The following is a 23,600-nucleotide window of genomic DNA, read 5'->3' on the forward strand; positions in this document are numbered from 1 at the left end:
TCATTACAGGAAAATGAAAAAGCGAATTTGCTATGTTGTCTCCACACAGAACGACATATATTTTACAATTAACATTTTTGTGTTCATCAAAGCCATTCATAAAGTTGTGGCTATTGGCAAAGAGCTTCACTGTGTAGGGTTTGTGCACAGAGAAGTTGATCATTTGATGAAGGTGGTGTTATTAGAAGAAGAAACCCTGTTTTATGCAGACAAAATAAATGAGAAAATTTTGTTAATATCTACTGGCGGTGACATGTGCATAAGCAGACTCCCTAACTGCCTGAGGATTTGCACGTAAAAAGAGCGAGTAACTGATTTCAAAGTGGTTGTGGATGTTTAATTTTTATTTAATTATTTATACCATTAACTTTACTCTCAAGTCAGTTGTTGAATATTCTAGTAGTGAAAATAAAGTGTATAAAATATTTTTATTTTTGTGTAATTGCCAATGTAAACAATATGAGAAATGGCATACAACAGCCTTCAACTAGTGAAATTGTTGTTTCCAGCTCATCTGATTCCGTAATGACAGTAAAAATGCCATTTGTGGTTAGAGGAAAGGTATCTATTCGTGGCAGAAGAAGATCATTGGGAGCCTAAGCGAAATCATACAGAACTATCGAGACATTGCATGATAGAAATGAAAGATTAACAAGGGACAAAATTGTCACAAAACCAGGTTTTCAATGTGATAAAAAGTCATATAAAGAGAGACAACTCAAACTGAACTGATTGTTTATAATTAACCCCCTTTGTTGCAAAATAAATATATTTTTATCGTGGCAACCTTGATCTTGGAGATATTGACGTAATTCTTTCGTGCGACACACCGTCCCATGATGGTGAACAAATGTGCCAAATGATTTTAAAATCTCACAATGAATGACATAGTTATGGCCCGGACAAGCTCATTTATTGCCATTTTTGATCTTTGAACTAGTGTGACCTTGACCTTGGAGATATCGACGTAATTCTTTTGCGCGGCACACCGTTTAATGATGGTGAACAAATGTGCCAAATGATTTTAAAATCTCACAATGAACGGCAAAGTTATTGCCCGGACAAGCTTGTTCCGCCCGCCCGCCCGCCGACATTCCCCAATCTTATAACCAGTTTTTTCCTTCGGAAAACCTGGTAATAAAGAAAGCTTAAACAAGAGCTGTCACCATACGATGACGTATGCCCATTACAAACGCTTGATAAAAGTTATGAGCTTTATTCGAAACCTAAACGCAGATTTTGAAACCTAAACGCGGACCCTAAGTTCAAGGTCAAGGTCACAGGGGTCAAAATGTGTGTGCGTATGGAAAGGCCTTGTCCATATACACATGCATGCCAAATATGAAATTATTATCTGAAGCGACATAGAAGTAATGAGCATTTTTCGAAACCTAAACGCAAAGCGTGACGGACAGACAGTCCGATCACTATATGCCCTCCTTCGGGGGCATAAAAAGCTCAGATATGACTTCAGCATTATGAAAATCTTGTAAGCAACGCTTACACACCAAAAAGCAAAAGTGACAATCTCTTGAAACGATCTGTTATAAACCCAAAAGATGTCCCTGAGGTAAGGCAGAAACTGATATTGGGAGTATGTTTGTCAGAAGAAATAAAAACAGCAAAGAATGCTCAAGAGGGAAATTTTGCTAAAGTTCAAATTGTTCATAGAGTAGCTTCAGGAAAGGTTATTAAGAAGTACAGAAAAGATTACTAACTTAAACAGAAGGAGGAACATAAGGAAAAAGAATGTGTTGCCAATTAAGCGGAAAAGACTTGATGACCACAGGAAGAGAGTAAATGATAAGATACAAACATTTTTAGAACGAGATGATAATTCCAGACAGCTTCCAGGAAAAAGAGATGCAGTAAAGGCACACAATAAGAAGATACATTCGCTCACCTGAGAGAAGTCGGTTCATTTAATCTTTACCAAACGTCAAACTTGACCTAGATATTGTCCAGACAAACATCCTGGTAAAGTTTCATCATTATTGAACCAAAACTCTGGCGTATGGAGTGTTTTTGTTTTTGTAAGATTTTACCTGGAGGCCTATATTTTGAGTTGACCCCCCTTACCAAACATCAAACTTTGCTTACAAAAATAAATATTTTGACCAAGATTCATAAAATCTGAAACAAAATTGTGACCTCTAGAGTGTTTACAAGGATTTTGTATAATATAATGAAAATTTGGACAAACTAAGGGCAATAATTATGGCATTAATTATGTGATTTTGCTCATTATCAAACTTGACTGAGATCTTTCAGCAACTTTCATAAAGAATACTTGAGAAGTGTGAATGCTAGAGTGTTTACAAACCAAATGTGGACGAACGGATGGCGGACAAAAACCAATTCTAAAACCTCACCTTAACAATCAGGTGAGCTCAAAAGTGTGTTTCACCGATCTGAGCCATTTTCCAACTTGTCCGAGAAATCAATTAAACCAATGTATTGACTAAGTTTCACGATGATTAGGCCAAAAATGAGACTTTACATTATAGGCATTTTTCACTGTTGAATAAAATTGTGTCATTGTGTCGTATGAACAAATCTGCATGTAAACTACATTTGGACTCAAATCGTACATCAAATCATTTCTGTCTTCATTTGTCAAAACACCTATATACTGTTTGATTCCAATAATGTCGCTTTAATGGAATTACCATTTTTATTCATTTGCTTCTTAATATTAAATCACCTTAACTTGTTTTATTAGTAGCACAGCCCTATTAATATTTTTATTTAGTACTGCCCTTGGAATTTGTTCACGTCATTATGTCATTATGGATTTTTGTGACGTCATACGACCGACTTTCCCAGTTGTAATCTACATGCATAGGTCATTGGGTTTATAACGTTCCATTTTATTTATATTTTCTCTCTGATAGGCGTTTCTTGTTTGATTTAATTATTTTTAATTTGTTTAGCAGTCACATAAACAACCAAGCTATGTAATATGGATTTTTTACACCCATTATTGCTGCTTCTTCCTGTATTTGCGCGATGATTATCTGAGATATTAACTCTATGATTCTATATTCTCAAATCTTTTCTATAAAGAAGGAATGTAGTTGACAATTGTTAATAGTTTTATTTGATCGTTCGTCAAAAAGTTGTAATTCTGTTACTCTTGTATCTTCAATGCAATTGAGTAATTAAATAGTAATTAAATTGAATGCGTTTTAATTCCCTATTATTATTGTTTAAATTGAGTTAAAATGCTATGACGTTAAATTTTATTTACACTTAAATGTATTATAAATATTGCTGGGCCAAGTGTGAGGTTGAGCGCTCTATAACCAGGTTTAAACCCCCAATGCTTTGCATTGACCGTTCCAAGGCGGTGACCCCAGCTTTATTCATATTTTGTGTTTATGTTGGTTTGTATTGTGCTGTTTTGTACTGTTTGGGCAATCGGTCACTTGCCTTAAATAAAGGACCAACTGATTGTTTTTAATGAAAATTCAATACTGCTACAGCAGCTGGAGTTTAACTTCTTTATATTCTATAGTGTTCGATTACAAGGTTTCACTCTAGTCACATAAGGAAAACTGCCCACCCCCTTGCGGCCATGTTTATAGACCGATCGAGACCATTTGCGAACTCATCTGAAACAATGTGACTTCTAGAGTGTTCACAAGCTTTTTTACTATAAAAATATAAGAAAACTGCCCCCCCCCGGCAGCCATGTTATTCAACTTACCAGGACCATTTTTTAACTCAACTCTCGTATCAAGGAAACAAATGTTCTGACCAAATTTCATGAAAATTTGGCCAAAAATGTGACTTCTAGAGTGTTCACATGTTTTCACTATATACATATAGAGAAATATGCCCCGCCCACTGGCGGCCATGTTTTTCAACGATCTGGACCATTTTCGAACTCGTCCGAGATATCAATAAAACCAATGTTTTGTCCAACTTTCATGATGATTGGGCAAAAATTTTGACTTCTAGTGTGTTTACAAGGTTTCTCTATAGAAAAATAAGGAAAACTGCCCCGCCCACTGGCGTCCATGATTTTCAACAGACCAGAACCACTTTTGAACTCAACCAACATATCATTAAAACAAACATTTTGACAAAGTTACATGAAGATTGGGCATGAAATGTGACTTCTACAGTGTTTACAAAGTTTTTCTTTTTTGACCTAGTGACCTAGTTTTTGACCCAGCATGACCCAGTTTCCAACTCCATCGTCAAAATGTCAAAAACGGCTTGTAAACAATCATGAACTAAGGTCATGTAACATGCGAAACAACTCTTCTAAATATTGCATTTAGGTTTACAGTAGTTACTCCCCTTTTACTATTAATGTTTTCATAATAATACAGTGTAGTTGTGTGTAACTTTTGAACTCGACCAACATATCATTAAGACAAACATTTTGACAAAGTTACATGAAGATTGGGCACGAAATGTGACTTCTACAGTGTTTACAAGTGTTTTCTTTTTTTGACCTAGTGACCTAGTTTTTGACCCCGCACGACCCAGTTTCGAACTCGACCGAAATTTGATTGGGACAAATCTTCTGACCAAGTTTCATGAAGATCGGACAATAAATGTGTACTCTAGAGTGTTTACGAACAAATGTGGACGGACGGACAGACGACGGACAAAGACCGGTCACAAATGCTCACCTGAGCAATCAGGTGAGCTAACAATATATAGAAGTGAAACTCCAGCTGCTGGAGCAGTATTGAATTTTCATTAAAAACAATTAGTTGGTCCTTTATTTAAGGCAAGTGACCGATTGCCAAAACAGTACAAAACAGCACAATACAAACCAACATAAACACAAAATATGAACAAGAACTGGCGATACTATGGTATCACATGGGTGTGGCCTCACCAACTCCCGGTGAGTGGTACGCAGTAAATAACTTTGCAGCCGTTACTTACGTCGTAGCAAAGAACGTTACTTAGCAATTTTATGTGTCAGTCAATGTGAACAGTCCGGACAGCGTTAAACTGAACGATACTAGCAGCACGGATACGTCCACATCAAAAAGACATCGCTCTTGGTCACCAGACAGTCAGTAGCATTTTCCAAAAACAAGAGATGTGTTTGTCAGAAACACAATGCCCCCTATTGCGCCGCTTTGAAATAACATTGCAATATATCATTTGGCATGTTTAGAAATTATCTCCCTTTAAAAGCTTAATACTTCCTTGGATTGTATTTTTCGACTTTTAACCTTGAAAGATGACCTTGATCTTTCACCACTCAAAATGTACAGCTTCATCAGATACGCATGCATGCCAAATATCAAATTGCTATATTCAATATTGCAAAAGTTATGGCCAATGTTAAAGTTTTCGGACGGACAGACTGACGGACAGTTCAACTGCTATGTGCCACCCTACCGGGGGCATAAAAAGAAGATCATAATCTCCATCCATATTGTCAGGTGACAGTTCACTGTCAGTATCAAACAGGTTTGAATGTTTAGAAAATGAAGGCAGCGACATTTGTGATGGAGGTTATGAAAATTTAGCAGAAAGTTCCACTACTTTACTTAATACACCGGGGGTCAGGAAAAAACTAGAAAGTAAACGTTTTCTGGACAATGACGAACTCTAAGTGGCAATGATGAACGCGGATGTGCCGGTAGAAAGTATCCCAATATGTGCTAAATCATTGTTTATTGCATATTCATTAAATGTCATATTATCATATTCAATATATAAATATATTGATAAGTGTTATGCATATTATTTTTTAATTCATCATATTACATGAATAATGATTACCTTTGTCATAAATTACATTTTAACTCTCAAGTATGTTGCAGTATTTTCTCTTTTCTGCCATCTTGAATGTTTATTATTATAAGACGTTATTCATTGAAATTGTGCTTAGTCATATGATGCCATTGAATGAATCGTGCGTATGACGTCATCTTACTACGAGTATAAATAGGGCCAAACTGTCGTTTGGCTTTAGTACCTTTTGGGCACTCATAGAGTACAGATTGGTTAAAAACGGTTTGTTTTGGAAAATGTTCCCTCATCCAAGCTTTAGTGAAGAATGAGGGTCATTAGTATAATAAAGCCGGAGGCTGAGCATGTATAGAGATCATTCCATTCTGGACGTAACTAGAGAGCCGCATTTTAGACGTAAACATTTTACTACACTCTGACCAACGCATGCGCAGTCAAACCGGGAGCTCGCTGCGAAATCCAAGTCATTCATTTACAAGTTTTTGTTGCCATTAAATTCAGGGTGGGTAAAATCCTTAACACCCAATTATAAACTATCATTATATATCAAACACTAAATATATGATGAAAGGGAGGGTCTATACATGCTCAGCCTCCAGCTTTATTATAATAATGACCCTCATCCTTCACTAAAGCTTGGATGAGGGAACATTATTTTCAATAAGCCTCCTGGCTTTCACATGTATAGAGAGCATTTTCAGAGCAACGAAAACAATAACCAAATAAGCTTCAAAAACCCATGTATTCATCATTTAATTATTAAGTATCAACGATACATTTCACACATGTACAACAATTTAATACAGCATATGCATACAATAAAGTATGATCTCAATTTCCTGACAAAACTGCCTCATTGAAGGACACATTTCTACCACTTTTAAGTGGACACATTAAATATAACTTTCTGAACGTTTTATCAGAGCTCCAATCAGCTGTTCTCAAAATATGTTTTAAAGAACAACCTTTAATAAAAGCTGCTGAAGCGGAAGCGCTCCTATATGAATGAGCTTTAAATGTATGCAAATCAATACCTGCACGTTGCAACACACACTTAAGCCATCTAGCAATAGAACTTGTTGATATCCTATTGTAGGTTACAAATGACACAAAAACAAAATTTGATTTTCTTAAAGACTTTGTTCTATCAAGATATGTTATAAGCGTATGCATGGCACAAAGTGATTCATCACTAAAATGTTCAATTTTTAAAGAAAACGAATGTCCCATTCTGGATGTCTTCAAAATGTTAGTAAAGGTGAACACAACTGCCTGTCGTTCCATTTACATATAATCAACATTCATTGAAACAAGAGTCTGAGCTCTTGGCCTGCGCCAAGAGCTCAGACTCTTGTTTCAATGAATGTTGATAATAGCCAAGGCAATAAGAGCTACCGTCTTAAATGTCAACATTTTCAAAGGTAACTTAGACACAGGCCCTAATGACTTTAAATACTTTAACACAACAGAGACATCCCAAGTTACTAAATAACGTGGTTTAGAAGGTTGATATTGGAAAACACTCTTCATAAATCTATGAATTAACACTGAACTTTTACACCACACGTTACATAGAAGTAATAATGTCTGAAGTAACATAGCTTTATGTGTATTAATTACTGAATAAGACTTCCATAGTTTAAACAAATAGAACAAATAATTCAAGGTCACTGCTTCAGACGCCTGAAGGGGATCACTTTTCCTGATACTATTCCAAATACACCATGTGCTCCAAGCATTTTTATACTGTTTCCTGTTTCCTTTCGCCCATGATTGGAGGATGAATTCAGCAGTTTGCAACGAAACTCCTCGCTGGATAAGGGAAACCCGGATACAGTCACTGCGACTAGCCGAAGGCGTTTTCCCAAAGGATGACACTGCTGGTTGTGTTGGAGAGTAAGAAGGTCCTTGTGTCTTGGTAAACTGATAGGAAAAGAAGAAATGTTTTCTTAAACTGCAGAAAACCAAGACTGGGAAGGCCAATATGGCAATATTAACAAGGCTTTTTCTACTTTATCTCATAAAACCTTGTTCATAACTTTCCCTATCAAATTAAATGGTGGAAATAAATAAGGGTGCAGATTTGTCCAACAAATACTGAAGGCATTAACAGCATGTGCAGCTGGTTCTGGAAGCCAAGAAACAAATGCTTCCAATTGTGTATTTATTCGTGAAGCAAACATATCCATGTTAGGCATAAATAATTGCTGACAAATACGATTAAAGATAATTTTCTTTAATTGCCACTCGGAAGCATCTGAAAAATTGCGAGAATAATAGTCAGCTTTATTGTGCACACCAGGAACGTGGACTGACGACAAATAAATATGTCTAGCCAAACACTATTCCCAAATTTTCTTGGCCAAGTTATCAAGGTTTTTAGAACACATTCCACCAAAATCATTGATGTAACACACAGCGGTCACATTATCAGATTGTACCTGAATATGTGTATGACGACAACCATGGTATAGTGATAATATGCCATAATAAATTGCTAATAATTCAAGGTAATTTATACTATTCCTTGATTCAATAAATGTCCATCGACCACCTGAATAAAAATTTGTTTTCAAGTCTATACAACCATAACCTTCTAAAGAAGCATATGTTTGGCAGCAAATAACTACCTCATTAGGTCGTATACTTTTACCATTATTACATTAGACACCCACCAATTCAGTTCAATAATACTGTCTATAGACATTTGCATTGTTTTATCAAAATCTAGGGTATCTTCAAGTCCCAACAACTTATCTCTCTCTAAAGCTCGATAATGTAGTTTGGCTTCAAACACCGCCAAGAATGCATTTATAATAATTCCTATCAATGAAGCCAACTGTCTAACTAGTATGTCCTTCAAGGAAAGTAATGCTCTAGCTTTCATAATTATTTTTTGTATTTTGTCATCAGTCAGGTAAACCTTAAATGCAACTGAGTCAATAATAAAGCTAAAAAACACAATTCTTTGACTTGGTTGAAGAACTGACTTTTCCCAATTAATGAAAACCCCTAAAGAAGTCATTGTTTGTAATAAAACGTTTGTATTTTTCAAACATATTAGTTTATTTTGATTCATGTTAATAGAATCATCAATGTAATAACAACAACGAATGTTCTGAGTTCTAAACCAAGCAGAAATTGGTTTCAAGATTTTTTTTAACAAATAACATGCAATCAACAACCCGAAAGGAAGGAAACCAAATCTATATAATTTCCCATTCCAAGAAAACTTTACATATTTTGTATCTTCCTCACAAATCGGTACAGAAAAATATGCTTCTCTAAGATCTATCTTCGTAAAGAAATCATTTCTTTGCACACTGTCCAAAACAACAGAAAATGTTTCTTGTTTAAAATGGTTGTATTGCACAAATTGTTTTAACTGTTTTAAATTTATTACAGGCCTCTGCTCTCCATTAGGTTTAGGAACTATAAAAAATATTTGATAAAAATTCACCTTCTTCGTGAAATGTTTCAACAATTGCACCTTTTTTCAACAATTTCAAAACCTCATCATTAACAATATTCAATTTATCAGCAGAAAATGGTATCTCTTTTGGAATGGAAGCCTGATGTGGTTCTTGTACAAAATCAATTTTATAACCACTCACTGCATTAAGAATCCAAGCATCATTTGTAAATTCTTGCCAAACATTTAGATAATTTCCAATTAAACTTACTTTTAATCCATCTATTCCATCCCGTTTGGGGCCGGCATTGTAGCTGTGGCGTTTGCCCTCCTAGGAGGTCTGCTCTTGAACGGCCTCATGTTTGCGCCCCTCTAGGGATATGGCATCTGATATGGCATCTGACTCTGATATGGCTGGTAACGGTGGCCAACCGGCCGCCTCATGGTATATCGACCACGACCCCTGCCAAAGTAATGCCCACGGTTAGGGGGTAAGTAACAATCATTTCCAATAGAAAATTGGGAATCACATTTTTTTTATTTCCTTTGTTATGTCATCCCCAAATAATTTAGTTGTGATAGGCATTGACACCTGACACAGGCCCGAATATTTTTCCTTGAGACAAGGACGTATCATATAACGTCTACGAACAGAAATGTGGTACTGGACTTGTCCGAGAATTGTCAGACAATCAGAAATGCAAGTTTTAGCCTCAGCTGAAATGTGGCCCTTTAAAAGATCTGCAAGCTTTATAATAGGTGCGAATCGGGTGCGAATCCGGATGCCACCAAATTCTGAATGTCTTCCAACAACCTATCATTGGCATGAGACTTTTTGTCAAGAATTTTCCAAATTTCTTGGTTAACCAAAGGTGGTGTAGCACGATCACAATTTTCGGGTACTTTATACTTTTCCAAAAAAAACATCAGTTTCACACGGGGTAGAACAGGCTACATTTATGAGCTTCGCCAAAGAATCAGACACTGGCTTACCCTTAACTGGGGTTTTTAACTTGGGCATATCCCATTCCATATCACTGTTATCACATGAAACAATGTTATTGTTCATGGTTCAAACAGAAATCTCAAACCTAAATTCAAGCACTTTTCAAGGACTTTTCAAGGCCAAATTTTCATTTTCAAGGCCGAGCACCGTACGTTAGTTTCCTTTAAAAACTGCATTTTCAAACCAGATTTACATAGTAAATATCATTTTTTTTATTTGCTCAAACACATTACACTTATTCCACAATAACTCATACATGTTATTTCTAGTTATTACATAGAAATACAGGTTATCCATCCTTAACACAATGAGTGTCACATATGTACAGTACAGCCAACGCGGCTCAAACATAATCCGCGGCTACGCCACGGCCAGATTATTAGTACGCGGCCGCCGAATCGTGTGTTCACGCGGCGTATCGCCGTGGCAATCGGCATCGATACGCGCAACGACGCAGAGTCTGTATTAACCTCGCGTAATTTCGCGGAGTAAATCCGCCGCATACGTACGCGGCAGATCGAGTGAAAAGATATCCACCTACATGTACATACATGTATGTGAAGCGTAGAATTAATTACGCGCAACTGTTAATGTTTCGTTCGATTATCATTATTAAATTTGTAATCCGAAACACACTTCCGAATTTTAATGCTAACGCGACCTTTGGCAAATTCTAGCGTCAAATAAACAGTGCTAAAATATCCTTTGTTTCATAAAAAGCGCGCGAAAATTATGCAGACATGTAGAACGTCGTTTGGAAAGTTTGGGTGTATTTTGTGTTGTATAAATACATGAACATCACGTCAAGCGTAAATCGCGTGTTCAGTTGAAAAAAAGCACCGATTAGACGTTATTTCATCATCTCTATAAATAGTAACACATGCCAAAATGTATTTGATACTTAAGGAAATATCGAGAATGTTTGTGTATCGTAAATATTTACCAGCATTTGCTTTAAAACTGGAATATACAGAATTATCGGGTAATTAGTAGCGATATTAACTGTATAATATGAACAAAATAAAACGTGTTTACATACACATATTCAAACAATAGTTATAATAAGCTGATAATTAACAAAACAACAAATACGTCGTCACCGTCTTGATTATTGATGTGGCTTCAAGCTGCTAATTTTCTTAGCTTAAATATAATAGCAAAATCAACATGCAATTAATTCATAAATCAACCATATGCTGGAGCCTTGACCACTTGTATGTGCGAAAACATAATTACGTGACAGTGTTTATGTGTGAAATACATACACTACGGGCGGGAAACAAACTTAATTGGCCCGACACATTAACTATGCTTACATGTATATGCTAAGACAATCCGCGCACAATACATTTATTATGATTTTAATTATTATTATAATTGTTCTTTCAAAATTTGTTAACTACATGTAACTAAAAAAATTGAAGATTTTTTATTTCATGATGCGCATCGACTCGGCATCATGTCGCGGATCGCGGCATGCCTCGGCGGACAGATGCGAAGTTTCGCGGCGAAATGCGACTTGCCGCCGCATACTGACGCGGCTTCAACGACTGAAGCGGCATCGACTCGTTTCGCCTTGCCGCCGCGGATCGCGAAATACGTTTGTTCCGCATTGGCTGTACTGTATTTACATTTAAAAGTTATTACAAACAAACACATTGTCTCTTTCTATGCTCACATCAAACAGACTAGTTCATTACATTTGAACAGCAGTCAGTTACTATAACATTTTGTCTTTAACAGAATTGATTTCCTTTTCCAGTTCTTCCAGCTCTCTCCTCTTATTCAGTTAACCACCCTGGTTTGAAACGACACTTCCCCATCCCTGCGTTTTCACTCGCAAAAATTGATCACAATGGAGAACCTCTGACGTAGTACACATAATCTGTGACGTGTACACATAACGTTTCGTACTAAATAGTGTACGAAACTTATATTTCGTATTCAACTTTTTTGCGCGAAGGAATTTATGATAAATTTTCATAATATTTCCCTTAAGAACGATTTAAGTAAAATAATTAAAGCGATGATAAAAGTAATTTTGAGCATAAATAAACATTTTCAAGGCTTTTTTACATGAAATAAGCACTTTTCAAGCACTTTTTCAAGGCCAACCTTTGTTCAAGGGCTTTTCAAGCCTTGGACTCGTTTTCAAGCACTTTTCAAGCCCTGTGCGAACCCTGTTGTTATTATCTGAGCCAAACAAAGCATCAGAAAAACCCTTATTCAAATTAGAATAATCTTGTTCATCATCACTGGCACAAACTTGCGCTCTTAAAGGTTGCATTTGATAAGGAACTTCAACCTCATCCTCATATTCTGGGACAAAAGTACCACTACCAGCCACGTGCTCCGAAGAAACCACGTGTTCCGAGGCCATATGTTCGATCCCCAATAAATTTCGTAAAGAAGCAATATCTTTCTGAGACAATTTGGTAATATCTAAAATATTCTTTGAAGAGTTTACAATACGGTCCGAAGACATATAAGCATTGTCCGAAGACTTCTGTTTTTTGTCCGAAGACTTTTTCGATTTTTTTGTCAGTCTTTTTTGACTTGACAACTTTCGTAACCGTGGGAAGTACTTTTCTTTTAGAATTTAGTTTTTCATTGACATTATGATTATCTTGGTCCGAAAACTCAGAAAAATCATTATCAGATGTATCCTCCCCTAGGGAGAGCACGTCTTCATCTGCCATAACAGAAATAACAATGAAACTAACCTTACGTGCGGACTCTCTGACGCCAAAATAGAGAATGACTTGGATTTTGCAGCGAGCTTCCGGTTTGACTTCGCATGCGTTGGTCAGAGTGTAGTAAAATATTTACGTTTAAAATGCGGCTCTCTAGTTACGTCCAGAATGGAATGCTCTCTATACATGTGAAAGCCAGGAGGCTTTATGAAAATAATGGATCTTCAGGTAGAGAACTTTTGATTCACAGTACTAGCGATTAGATAAAGAATAATTAAAGAAAGATACATAGAATGACTTTTAATGTAAATAAAATCAATATATTTAAATTATTCGATGTTGTTATTTTACTTTGCTTTAAGTTATTTGTGGTGCTGGCACCATCTGACGGCCACCAGACGGACCGGCATTACAATACTTTGTAGTGCAGTACGAAAGTGACAAACGAGTTGATATACCAGACGACTGTGGTGCATTGGATTCATCTTCTGGCACCTCAGTGAATCAGTTGTTCACTGTTCTTAAGAAAATAAAATGAAAAATGTATTTCAAAAGAACGGACAAATATGCGCAAAGAAAATTGTCAATAAGAAAATGACGTATGGAGCCTCAACCAGAGGATATCATAATATTACTTAGATATTACACAAAGTTAAAAGACGATCAAAATTTAAAAAAAATGCATTACAACAGTCGAAGAAGCTCCAGTCTTTTTAAACCATTTTAAAGGCCGCGCAATCGTTGAATATGTGGGTAAAAAAAATCCAAATGGAGCTTATGGGAATTCAAAAACTGGCGTAGCGTACAGACGGACGGTTCTAAATGTGTTGCAAATTAGCTACTCAAAAGTAGGTACAAAAAAGCAATATAAGTCACTAGCGAAATGGCACATGAGAATAGTTTAACGGCACCAAAGTTGGCCAGGTAGTTGCAGGACAAAGTATACAGAGCAAAATTAAAGCAAAAGGTACAAGTTCAACCATAAAACAATGTTGCTGATAAAATTGTATCTGTATTAGGCCAGTTGCACGAAAATCCGTTCGTGCAAGAGGTGATATTGTAACACCCTAGTGCATAGTACATTTGAGAATCCAAATTACATTGAAACTAGTTACCTGAATTTCCTTGTCAACAGCATAATTGTTTTCATGGTTCATTTATTCATGTTGCTTTAATTAATAGTGCTGACCAATTATATATTACAGACCAGCCACAAATATCACATGTTTATGCTAGAATTAGTTTTCCTTCATTCTTTCGATTTTTACTCCTTTGTTATTGTTAAAATGTTCCTACTTCCGGTTTGAAGATAGACATTTGTTTCTTAAAGTTAATGTCATGATTTAAGAACTCATACAAAATAAGTAGCAGCAATCCAATTTTAGTCCTATTGTGCACATTTCTGAAAAATTTTAACAGTTAGAATTGCTTACATCAATTGCTTTTTTACTTAAATTGTCACACTTGTTTATTATAAATCGACGGCAGCCATCTTGATTTGTACCATGCACGTTGCTAAGCAACTTATGTCAAGGTGATTTTTAAAGTCCTTGAGCATCATTTTGTATTTAAATTAATTGTTAAAGTTCTGGAATAAATTCAATTCAATTCAGAAAACACTCATTTGAGGTATTATTATGCTGTTATATGTTGTTGCACATTTTAAAGTTGTTTTAACGTAACAAATTTTCTATACTTAACAACATTCTATTTGAGCACCTGTTAAAAAGACACATAGAATATTGTGTCGGGCACAATTTTTGTTGTTGCAGGCACACTGTGTCATGTGTATGGCTCACTGTGTCATGTGTATGACACAGGGCACAGTGTGTCATTGGAAAAGTATATATACCTCAGATTTTCTGTGAAAAAAAAAACCCATTGATAGTAAAACTACGTTCTGAATTTTGTTAAGAACTCTGGTGCCAACTTGAAGTTTTATATTTTAACACATTGTGACATTTGCTCAATGCTACTTTACAGTACATAATAAAGAATATATTTCATGATACATGCTATATTATACTCTTTTAAGTTCCTTGCTGGACAATAAATTACATCGAATAACTTAAGTCTGGGTTGACTTACTTTCATGGACAAAAATGACCATTTTATTTTAAAGCCACACAGCCATTATTATTTACTGAAAGACAACTACTAGTTATACTTGGTATAAGACTTGCGCCTGAAGCGGGGCACAACAATATTAACCAAAAATAAGCAGCCGGTTATAATAATGTATTCAGAAGAACATTTGTTAGATCTGAAGAAATACTGTGTTGGACAAAACGCCAGTATAATCAGAATAGAAAGAACCTTCAATCTTGGTAAAGTGTTTTTGACCGCTGTTAGCTATACAAACAGAAGTGTTAGAAGTAGGAAAACAGGCCAGTACCGGATAATGCGAGGCCCTTTGTTTCTTCACTGGGATGCTGAGCAAAGTACCTGTCACAAATTCTTTTCGCATGTACGAGACAAAATTGGAACACTAAACTTAACATTTGGCTCAGATGATTAAAAGGCATTACGAAATTCTCTGTCCGTAAATGTTCCTGAAGCAAAATTTGTACTTTGCACTAAACATTTAAAAGACAGATAGCGCAGAACCAAAATAGCGTCAACATTGAAAGTTTAAATTGGTTGTTAAGCGAGTATAAGTTCAACACGAACTGACGTTAACAATAATTTGAAAAATGGCGCAAAACAGACAAAGGGTAAGCAAAAAGCCACAAAGAAAACAACCCCTAAGTCAACAAGTGTAGGCCTATTTGATTTAGATAGTTTGTCTGCCAATGATATTGATGCACTCAGAAAAAAGCTGGCCATTTTGCTATGCCAGCAGAGGAAGAGTATGATACCTGTTGGGAATTTGTACATGTTACGACGCTTTCGCGCAATTGCCCGGAACGTCACGTTACGTTAACGTCATAACTGTGAGTTCGTTGTTTATATACATTGATTGTTTATATACATTGAGATTTGAAGTAGATTCAGAACTAGACACAACGCTTTCTTCCTTTTATACGATCACAAGCCATTTTGGTTCCGTGATCAGGACGAGCTCTTCCCTGAATCCTGATGCCTCTCCATTCCAAGGCAGCGCTACAGGACATACGATTCTACATTCTTTCACATAGACAAGATCTAATGATCTCCTGAAGACAGCCCTTGACAAAGTAAGTTCCGACAACTGTATTATTGAAGCCAATATCTTGTTCGATGAAGGTGCTCAGAGATCTTTTATCACAGAGAAACTTGCGAATGAATTAAAAGTTAAAGAGACTGGTACAGAGACAATCTACTTGGCAGCATTTGGGCATTCATCTCAAAAACATCACGTCCTTATCGTACCTTCGAGGTTTAAAATTAGCACACCCAGTAACTGCTCATGAGACGTTTGATATTGACTTGCTGATTGGTGCAGATGCTTACTGCAACGGACCTACGGCAGTACAGTCGAAACTTGGGTATCTTCTTTCTGGCCCACTGCCATATACAAGCGCAGGGACAATGCACCATATGCTGAACATTATGACGTCACCTTTGATCACCGTTGACATCGAGCGATTTCGGAAATTAGAGTCCATATGCATCACGCCGGAAGTGGAGGTAACTTCCGGTCCGAAAGAACTTCAGACATATAAGGATACCTGCATATATTACACGGATAAACAATACAGCGTGAAACTGCCATTGAAAGAAGACCACCCACTTTTACCAACGAATTACGATGTAGCCGTCAGTCGTACGCAGAACATGAAAAAACGTCTACGAACAGACCCATACATGTTCCAGAAACACGACGATATTATAAATGAACAGCGAGAATGTGGATTTATAGAAGCCGTTGACTACCATACGTTTTCGACTGTGATCACGGAAATAGAAGCAGTTATAAATGATCGACCTCTCACCTACATCAGTACCGCGCAGAGTGACTTGCAGCCGCTGGCCCCTTCTCATCTTGTTTCCGGTCGCCGAATCACAGTGCTACCCTACAGCCGTGACGTGGATTTGGATTCTCAAAATATCGTCACCAGAGAGAACATTTCCAAACGAGCGCGAATGCAGCAAAAACTCATCGACGATTTCCGCTGCAGATGGAGAAGAGAATACCTCACAGCTTTACGTGAAAACCAGCGGATTTCCGGGCGTAATGAACAGACGATTAAAGTCGGCGACATCGTCATGGTACACGATGAATGTCCACGGTCACGATGGAAATTGGCAAGGGTCGAGGCGCTCATCCAAGGCAACGATGGACGAGTACGAGCCGCAAACATTCGGACTGACGGGGGAATTAGGAATCGCCCAATTACCAAACTATATCCATTGGAGGTCGGAGACGAAACAGTGTCATAAATTGACTGATAAATCTTGTAGCGAAAGACAATAATCGTGCTAAGAACGTTTTGTTTAAAATGGATTTTCGTCCCTGATTTAATATTAATGTTGAATTTATAAAAATATTTGTTAAATGCTTCGATATTTTAAGTGCATATTATTGTATTTCTATGTGTTTATTCACATTTTGCGGCCCCGAGTATGTTGGGAATTTGTACATGTTACGACGCTTTCGCGCCATTGCGCGGAACGTCACGTTACGTTAACGTCATAACTGTGAGTTCGTTGTTTATATACATTGAGATTTGAAATAGATTAAGAACTAGACACAACTCTTTCTTCCTTTTATACGATCACAAGACAATACCTTTGAGAGGTTTGACCTCTAGAATGCCCCAAATTTGAGGATTGATGTTGAAAATGAATTTTCCGATTAAGAGTCATATGATTCTATTGGTGCACGAAAAAATGCCGAAGACTAGACTCGAGCAACAACATGACAAATAAGTTGAAATTTAGTCTTTCTTATGACGATTCTGATCAGGTTAAGATCGATCAGACTGGAAATTGCCCAAGATAAAAACAAAAGTAAAAGGCCCAGCTATTACACAATCTTTGGCTGACTTAATTAGTGAGGCATGTACGTCAAAGTGTGATGTTGACTCAGTTTCAGAGAAATATCATCTTCCTGAAAATTGTGAGGAATTAAATCCTCCCACTGTCAACAATGAGATATGGAATATTTTAGATAAAAGAACACGTACGTACGATCGTCCTTTCCAAGACATACAATCTGACTTCTTTCATCAGGCATTGTCCCAATACTGAAATTGGTCCAAGTGTTTAAGCAGTCATTTATGACCAATGAATAGGCTAATGAGTTAATCTCTAACTCTTTGACAATTTATTGGGTCAAGCCCACTTCAATTTGAGTATCCATAGGCGATATCTGCTTAAACCTAATATAGACCATAAATACAAAAATTTGTGTTGCATAAACATGCCTGTGACAACCCAACTGTTTGGGGATGACATTGCCAAGGAAGTGAAGAATTGTGAGACAATATAAAGAAGTGAAACTCCAGCTGCTGGAGCAGTATTGAATTTTCATTAAAAACATTTGGCGAAACCACCAATCTTATAATCACATTAATACACATTGCCAAGTGAACATACATAAAAGAGTAAGAGGCAGCTTGTCAGATAATGGTCTGTAAAAATTCAGTATAACCTGCAGAACTCTCAATTGATGAACATACACGTTTACTTTATAAGTACAGAGAATGTATAAGAATCTAAGTATAAGAAAGGTCTTAAACAAGGTTTCTTAAAAAATAATAAAAACACAATACCGCTACCAGCCTCTGAAGGCTGAAAATATAACAACATCGAAGATATGTACGGGGATACACGCTACTGCATCCACGCAGCACACATCAAACTGTTGTGCAATGCAATATAAAGAAGTGAAACTCCAGCTGCTGGAGCAGTATTGAATTTTTATTAAAAACATTTGGCGAAACCACCAATCTTATAATCACATTAATACACATTGCCAAGTGAACATACATAAAAGAGTAAGAGGAAGCTTGTCAGATAATGGTATGTAAAAATTCAGTATAACCTGCAGAACTCTCAATTGATGAACATACACGTTTACTTTATAAGTACAGAGAATGTATAAGAATCTAAGTATAAGAAAGGTCTTAAACAAGGTTTCTTAAAAAATAATAAAAACACAATACCGCTACCAGCCTCTGAAGGCTGAAAATATAACAACATCGAAGTCTTAATCTTGGTAAATTGAGACCACAGCAACGTATTCAGCCCAATTAATTTCTATACGAGGGGAGGATTCTGTGGAAGGTTTCAACGTAACTTCAGTAGAGGTCGTGGCAATGTTAGATACATGCCAATATGCACAAGCACCTGCCTTCAATCCTCGAGGATGTAGAGGACCCATGAGAGGAGGACCTAGTGGCGGTAGAGGTTTTAAACCCTCAGCAACCGTATCAGCCCCAAAAAAGGGCAATTAGGAGCGGTAGGTAGAAATAAACACTGTTATAAGTCTTGGGAATTTTTAACCAGTGATCAGTGGATTTCGAATAATATAAAAGGCTATGTCCTGGAATTTGAGACAGAACCTTTTCGGTTATTCCAAATCTCATTTTATGAATCAGAAATGCAGATTATTAATCAAGAGGTGCATGATTTATTGAAAAAAGGAGCTATTTATTGTCTTTTCTGAGTGGGAGCCAGACCCGTTTATTTCAAATATATTTGTGGTCAAAAAACCTAATGAACAATTTAGACCAATTATTAACCTCAAAAAGTTAAATAGTTTTGTTCATTATGAACATTTTAAACAAGAGCATTTTTAGATAGTGCTTGAATTAATTCAAGACAATGCTTTATTTTGTTCTGTGGATTTGCAAGATGCTTATTATTTGGTTCCTATTCATCCAGATTATCAAAAAAAAATTGAAATTTATGTGGAAAGAAGTTTTATATGCATTTGTTTGCCTGCCGTTTGGGTATCTTGCAGCACCCAGAGTATTTAGTACTAAGTTGTTAAAACCAGTTTTTGCATGGTTTTGGTCTCTGGATATATTAGATTTGCTTATTATATTGATGATTCTATTAATATGAGTATAGACAGAGATATACGTTTACAGAATGTTGAAACAAATTGCTCCACATTACAGTCTCTTGGTTATGTGGTAAATTCCACTAAGCCTGTTCTTGTGCGAACACAAAGGATTGTGTTCTTTGGTTTTATAATAGATTCCTTTCAGTTTATGATATCCTTACAGAGGAGAAAATAGAGAAAATTATTCTTAAAGCTTAAAGACGTTTGTCTAGTAGAAGAGTTCTAGTAAGAGACCTGGCATCGTTTATAGGTCTTTAAGTTAATGCTTTTTATGCAGTTCTAGAGGCTGTTTGCATTATAGACAACTTGAACGTTCAAAATTAGAAGGACTGGGAAATAATAACAGTTTTGATAACGAAATAACGTTTAATGAGAGAGTAATTCAAGAATTGCATTGGTGCATTCAGAATATAAATTGTAAAATGGTAAAAGGATTAGACATAAGAAAGTCAGTTTCAAACTGATGCATCATTATTAGGTTGGAGTTGTGTTGATAACGAGTCTGGAAGATTTGTTAATGATGAATGGACGAAAAAAGCTTCCAAAAATCATATTAGTATTTTGGGGCGTAAAGCGATTTTTCTTGGGCTATGGTCATTATATGATAAAACCAATTATTGTCATATAAGAGTTTTTTCTGAAAATGTATCTGCAGTGATCTATGTCAATTATATTGGAGGAATGACTTCTCAAGCAATGGATGGTTTAGCAGCCGAAATATGGCAGTGGTGTGAAAGGATCAGAGAATAATGTGGCTGATTTTTATTCTCGATATTTCAATAAATCATCAGAATGGATGTTGAAACAAGAGGTTTTTGAAAGAATTTATTCAGAGTATTTTAAACCTGATATTGATCTCTTTGCATCAAGCCTTATAGTGTTTTCCCAGGAGGGAAAAGGGGCATGGTGCATTATTTTCAAAAAAAGGCATTTTGAGGGTTAAAAGTTGGCAAAACTGAAAACCCTGAAAATTTGAGCTGGGGGCCTGGGGGCCGTCAGGACCCCCTGTGGCTTCCGAGACTTAGCAAAATAGCAAATCTTAAAAATCACACCTGTTTTGCAAGTTCATTTTATAAAGGAGTTAATATATTTTTTTATAGTAAGAAACCAAAAATTTAAATCAACAATGAACATATACAGTTTGTCAACTAGTTCCGGATAATCAGCAGTTCCGATTAATTTGTTTTTAATTTTCCATAATGCCACAATAAAAACAAAATGATAAGTGTCTACGGTATACATTAGGTAAAGGAGTAAATTAACAAAATTTTAGCAAGAAAGCTTTTGTATTATGCTTACAGGGGGGATAAATGCAGCAAAAAGTTAACCGTAACTGATTGAATGAGTTATGCTTTTGAAATGTGCATATGAATATATAGAAGGCTTTATTATTTTCAAATAAGCTTTTTGCTGATTGAAAACAAATGCCATGACAATGTTTTGAAATACTAATTCTGAAAGTTGAATGATTTTTAATACTTTGCCGAAGGGTGAACTTTAATTGGCTATTTTTGACAAAAAACTGCATATGCCGTCTGGCCTAACCTGTTATCAAACAAAATAAATTTTACCCTTTATTTTTACATCTTCTCACATTGACACTAAATCCCGAAAGAAATTATTGTGGTAAAAAGAATTAAAGTTTTTTGCCGGATGATTCTAAACTTGTTGACTGACTGTACCAGGCAATACATTTTTTCAGCCATTCGCGTAATTTAACTCCACGTTCATCAACTTCAGCCAACCACTCCTATCGCCATTATTCCTGACGTCCGATTCTAGCACCTTTGTACTCAAATTCGGCTCAAGGAACTTCATTTTTTGTATTCGTATTACATCGAAAAGCAACTATTTTTTATTATGGCGCTCGTTTGACGTAAATGATTTGACAATGTCGCAAACGCTTGCCTCCCTTTATTTTTCGCGCGGATTACAATGTAAAGAAAGATTACTCTTTCGGGCACCTGCTTTTGTTAATTTACCGAAATTGCAGCTTGTTCACCGAAACACGTTCCGCAATATCCATTACAAAGCGTCTTTGTTTAGTTCCGTTTTTATTGAACTAAAAATAATCGCACTGGATATATTTTTACAATGCATTTAAGAAGTCGAGCTCCTGAACTGGAAGGTCAAACTATCGACATAATATTAATCAAAATAAACGAAAATTACACATATTGCAAAAGGTACGCTTATATTTTTGCATTGCGTAAAAAAACATTTTCTCCTTATCACTATCTTGTAGTTTTGTTTCTACATATACATGTACCATACTTAATATATTGTATAATGATTTGTCAATGTTTAACGTATTTTAAGCACTCGCGCGCATATATGTGGCTTTTTTGTACTTCGTATCAAGTCATCCTAAATACTTGCGTTCATTAAAATTAGTAAATTTGTTTAACTAACACTCATTTAAACATATGGAGCTTCCTTTGTCTGAAACAGAACTTTTCATATAATCTAGCATTATATTGTACAGTTAACGCTATATACAAAATCTGTCAATTTCTATCAATTTGAAATAAACTCCTATCAAAACGACTTGTAAATACGATGAACAAAAATGTCGGAAACCCATTTAAATGGTAGGTACAAACAACGCTGACTCCTTATATCTATCAATGTTTGTTTTATTTTAAAATAAGTTTAATTACTAGATTATTGAACATTTGCCAAAAGCTAGCAAAAGATCCGTAGTAACTTTTAAAACCGGTGGCAATGCTCAATGCTTTGGATTGACCATTGCAGACCGGTAACACCAGTTATAATAATGGTTGTATGTTTAGTGATTATGGTTGTTAAATCGGGAAATGATGGTAAGAAAATGTGAAACATGTTTTGACTTGACTATGAAATTGTAGTTTACAGATATTAAAGATTTAGACATTCAGTTTGTTTCGATTTTCGTATAGATGTTATTAAATTTGCATCAACTATCGAAAATTTACCATTCTTAGCACGAAGCACGAAGCTAACACGGGAGATTTGAAATGTGATGATGAACACTGAAAACAGGTTGTGTTGTAGTAATGAGCACCCATACACTAAATATAGGCATTCACGAAATGTATGCATAAAATCTTGAATACACATGAATATACAGTGTTACAAAGTACTACCATTTGACCACTCAGGCGATTGTATAGTATATATTCATCATTGTTTAAAAACAATACGAACATGTCCTTATAATAAGAATTAATATTTTATAATGATTCATTAATATCCTTTTTATATTTAAAATATATTCTGCAAACGAAATTCGCCGGTATGAAAAACATATATGTGAGGTAAACTCGTTATACAATGATATATATTCGCCCTATAGATAACTGTTATGTACACGTTTCAGAAAAGAATCATAGAACAATTGGATTTTTCTTGAGAATATTTTCATTGCTAATTCACCACCACCACCACCACCACCACTACTACTACTACTACTACTACTACTACTGCTGCTGCTGCTCCTGCCACTACTACTATTACTACTACTACTACTACTACTACTACTACTACTATTACTACTACTACTACTACTACTACTACTACTACTACTACTACTACTACTACTACTACTACTACTACTACTACTTCTAGTACTCCTACTTCAACAACAACTTCAACTATTGCTACTAATTCTACTTCTTCTTCTACTACTTCTACTATTGCTACTACTACTACTACTACTACTACTACTACTACTACTACTACTACTACTACTACTACTACTACTACTACTACATCTACTACAGCTAC

At 35.9% G+C, this 23,600-nt stretch overlaps 1 long non-coding RNA gene across 1 annotated transcript in view; it reads right to left on the reverse strand.

Annotated features, from left to right (window-relative positions):
• Positions 1–7,113: 7,113 nt before the first annotated feature.
• The window catches only part of LOC127845663 (uncharacterized), a 67,566-nt gene continuing 51,079 nt past the window's right edge, over positions 7,114–23,600 (reverse strand). The window contains exons 2-3 of the long non-coding RNA XR_008033312.1: positions 9,414–10,685; positions 7,114–7,653 (exon numbers count right to left, since the gene is read on the reverse strand). This is a non-coding gene — a long non-coding RNA (uncharacterized LOC127845663). The remainder of the gene's footprint in view (positions 7,654–9,413; positions 10,686–23,600) is intronic.

Source organism: Dreissena polymorpha, chromosome 1, assembly GCF_020536995.1.
Source record: "Dreissena polymorpha isolate Duluth1 chromosome 1, UMN_Dpol_1.0, whole genome shotgun sequence".
Classification (NCBI taxonomy): Eukaryota; Metazoa; Mollusca; class Bivalvia; order Myida; family Dreissenidae; genus Dreissena; species Dreissena polymorpha.